Consider the following 4,489-nt stretch of genomic DNA (forward strand, 5'->3'; position numbering starts at 1 on the left):
CTTTCTATAGACCCTCAATCCTTGTAGAACCAAATGACACTTGCCCCTATATATATTTCAATGAATTTCAAATATTTTCTAATTTATTCTTAGACATGTGTATCAGAGGGATATCATTCATCAAATTTTACAAGCCTTTGAATAAGGGCCATTGCAAAATAATAGGGAAGGGAAAAAAACCAACACAGAACTATTCATCATGTTATTCAAAAAAAGCAAACTTAAACAGGGTTTGGCAAAATGTCCAAGCTTTAAACAACATTTCAGAGTTGACCCTAGTGTCCAAAGGGGTTAAATTTCTTTAATTTCCCAAGTCTTCGGACCCCAAGACCCTCATTCAGCTGCACTTATCCCTAAAGTGCAATAAGAAAAAAAGCTAATTTTATTCATTAACTTGATCTTTATCAGTAGTATCACAAGGAATGCTCAGCCCTGGTGGCCCACTGGAGTCACGTGGGGAGCTTCTAAAAATCTCTTTGCTCCTGGCCACATCCCAGACCAAGCACATCAGAGCTCTAATGAAGCTTGTGAATCCTAAATATCTCCCTTAAAGTGAGGCCGCTTGCTTTAGAATATGGAGACAGCTACTGCCCAGTGCTCTGACTGAAGGGGTGATGAATTGGGAGAGAACTCTTCCTTGTTGAAGATCTTCTGATGCCAGCCTTGTCCCAGCCACTTAACAGCCCTACAAGACAGGTATTACTGTGTCCACTTTGTAGAGGACACAGCTGCCAGTCAGGAAGGTGGAGTGACTTGTTCAAGGTGGCAAAGCGGGAATGTGGAGGCAGGCTTCACTCTTTCCTCCTCAGGAGAGAGGAGAGAGATGAGAATTCCTGTGACATCCTCTACCTGCTCCCTCCTGTGTAAGGCAACGCCTCTCTGTCCTTCCACCTGGACCCCTGTGCCCAGCTTGGAAACAGTTCATGACCTGCTCCACTTCTAGGCCTCTGTAGCTAAAGGCCAAGGTCAGGACTCCTCTCCCATCCCCACGTCCCCAGGACTTGCTGAAAGATAGATGGTAGGTGACACAGGCCCTGCTGGCTTCTCCCTGAGACTCTCTCTTCTGGCATCCTCTTCCTTTTTGTGATCTGACCAGTAATCAGCCACTCAGCAGCCGCTGAGGTCACCACGTGTCCTCTCTTCTCTCACAGATCAGGAACCAGGGCTCTGGATGACCTGACCAAGCATGGCCAGAGCTTGTGCCTTCTGCTTCTCCTAATGTATGCACAGCACTCAACAGCTTTTCTCCCCCAAACAGGTTGTGATATTTATAATATTAAATATATATTTGGTCTTCATCCCTATTTCTGGCACAGAGTTCCTAAAATCTTTGGAATTTCCTGTGGTGAGAGGGATAAAGGTGACTTTTGTTACATTAATGAGGTGACTTTTAGACCTGCACCTAAGAATGGGGGCTCCTTGACAGTTGGAACTTTCATTCCCACCTCCAGACCCCTGGAGAGGGGAGAGGGGCTGGAGGCTGAGATCAATTGCCCATGTCCGATGATTTCATCAATCATGCCTATGATTGAAGCCTCCGTAAAAACCCAGAAGGTGGGATTCAGAGAGCTTCAGGGTTGGTGAACACGTGGAACTGTGGGGAGAATGGTGCGCTCCCAGCAGGGTTGGTGAACACGTGGGACTGTGGGGAGAACGGTGCACTCCCAGAGGGCTGTATGCTCTGAGCTCCACACTCCTTCCCTGACCTTGTACTGTGCCTCTTGCCCATCTGGCTGTTCCTGAGTTATATCCTTTTATAATAAACCACTGATCTAGTGAGTAAAATGTTTCATGAGTTCTGTGAGCAGCTCTAGCAAATTCAAACCCAAGAAGAGTTGGAACCTTGTCTACAACCAGTCGGTCAGAAGCACAGGTGACAACATGGACGTGCAACAGCCTCTGAAAGGGCTGGAGGAAGTGGGCAATCTTGTAGACTAAACCTTTCACCTATGACTTGATGCTACCTTGAGTTGAATTTTAGGACATCCAGCTAGTACCAGAGAATTGTTTGGTGGTATGAGAGGTGGAACCCACCCCTCCCAGCACACATCCACACTTTGGAAACTGGAAAAGGTAGCTCAGACAGCAAAGAATCTGCCTGCAATGCAGGAGACCTGGGTTTCATTCCTGGGTTGGGAAGATTTCCTGGAGAAGGGAATGGCAACCCGCTCCAGTATTCTCGCCTGGAGAATTCCATGGACAGAGGAGCCTGGCAGGCTGCAGTTCATGGGGTTGCAAAAAGTTGAACATGGCTGAGCGATTAACATTTTCATACTTTCAAAGAATCTTTAAGGTGTCAAACAGCTTCACTGGTGCATTGCAAGATAAGATCTTTATCCTTGGTTAATGGCTAAGGAAACTGAGACTTTGAGGGCATAGGGCTTGAAGCAGCTCCCCTGGGACCAGGGCCAGGTCCCCTGTCTGTAAGAACCTCTCTAGAATTCTAAGATCTCCACTGCTCATTCTTTACCCCCAAGTTCCTCATGGCATCCTTTCCACATCATGTCTGATTCACCTCTCCAAGGCACTGCCTGGCTTATTCCTTCATTCAGCAAACTTAAATGACATTGAAAACAAATAGTTTTTTTTTTATTACAGGAACTTTCAAAGAAATAGAGAACATCCTTCCCCTAACTACCAACTCCTCACATCTTTTCATCTTCACCCCCCAACCACTGCTCCCACCCCTCCATATTTTGGACAGCAAACCTCAGATTTCATATCATTTAATCTGTAAACATTTCTGTATTTGTCTTTAAAAGATAAGGACTTGTAAAAAGTATCCACAATAAACATTATCATCTTTAACAAGATAAAACAATTCCTCAAGATAAACAAAAGCCCAGAGTTCAAATTTCCCCCAAAGTCTCTTAAATGTTCTTGGAACAACTGACTAGTTCCAAATTGAGAAGGGAGTATGACAAGTCTGTATATTGCCACTCTGCTTATTTAACCTATATGCAGAGTACATCATGTAAAATGCTGGGCTGGATGAATCACAGGCTGGAATCAAGATTGCCAGGAGAAATATTAACAACCTCAGATATGCAGATTATACCACTCTAATGGCAGAAAGTGAAGAGGAACTAAAGAGCCTCTTGATGAAGGTGAAAGAGGAGAGTGAAAAAGCTGGCTTAAAACTCAACATTCAAAAAACTAAGATCATGGCATCCAGTCCCATCACTTCATAGCAAATAGAAGGGGGAAAAGTGGAAGCAGTGACAGATTTTATTTTCTTGGGTTTCAAAATCACTGTTGATAGTAACTGCAGCCATGAAATCAAAAGACGCTTGCTCCTTTGAAGAAAAGCTATGACAAACCTAGACAACATATTAAAAGGCAGAGACATCACTTTGCTGACAAAGGTCTGTCAAAGCTATGATTTTTCCAGTATTTATGTATGTGAGAGTTGGACCATAAAGAAGGCTGAGCGCTGAAGAAGTGATGCTTTCTAATTGTGGTACTGGAGAAGACTCTTAGGAGTCCCTTGGTCTGTAAGGAAATCAAACCTATCAATCATAAAGAAAATCAACCCTAAATACTTATTGGAAGGACTGATGTTGAAGCCAAAGCTCCAGTACTTCAGCCACCTGATGTGAAGAGACAGCTCACTTGAAAAGACCCTGATGTTGGGAAAGATTGAAGGCAGGAGGAGAAGCGGGCGGCATAAGATGAGATAGTCAGATAGCATCATTGGCTCAATGGACATAAATTTGAGCAAATGCCAAGAGGTAGTGAAGGACAGTGCTGTAGTTCGTGAGGTCGCAAAGAATTGGACACAATAGCAACTGAACAACAAAAACAAAATAATTCATTTGTTTGGATCAGGATCAAAATAATGCCCCATTATTGCAATGGATTGACCAATCTCTTAAGTTTCTTCAAACCTCTAGATTCCCCTTCTGCTTATTTTTCTTTTCCTTGTAATTTATTTGTGTAAAGAAAACTGATCATCATGTCCTATAGAGTTAGTGTCATGCACTAACCGAATTTTTCTGTTTGTATCCCCTACAGTGTTGTTTAACGTGATTCTATGTTCTTTATATTTTAAAGGAAAAAAAGTCTAATAGGAAATGTAATGATCTAATGCCATTGCCCTAATAAAACTATTTTTATTCCTGTCTGTTCTCCTTTGATCCCTGTTTATATGCATATAATCTTTGGTGGATTTTTTTCTGTTTAACACCACACTGTAAACATTTTCCATTTTTCTATGTAAAATTTTCATAATTAACATTCTTACTAGCTACTTACTATTCCATAGTGGTGTCAAGCCTTAATCATTTTCTTACTGTTGAACTTTTAGGTTTTGTGTATTTTTGTACGTCTGATTGATAATAGTAAATCTTTTATGTCTCTGGTATAATTACTTTAGGGTAGATAGATGCCCAGGAGTGAGACAAGGGCTCAAAATGGATGAACAGTTTCATGTATTCTGTACCTACAGCAAGGAGTCTTCTCAAAATGTTGTCCCCATTCACATCATCAC

This window comes from Bubalus kerabau, chromosome 4 (genome assembly GCF_029407905.1).
Source record: "Bubalus kerabau isolate K-KA32 ecotype Philippines breed swamp buffalo chromosome 4, PCC_UOA_SB_1v2, whole genome shotgun sequence".
Classification (NCBI taxonomy): domain Eukaryota; kingdom Metazoa; phylum Chordata; class Mammalia; order Artiodactyla; family Bovidae; genus Bubalus; species Bubalus kerabau.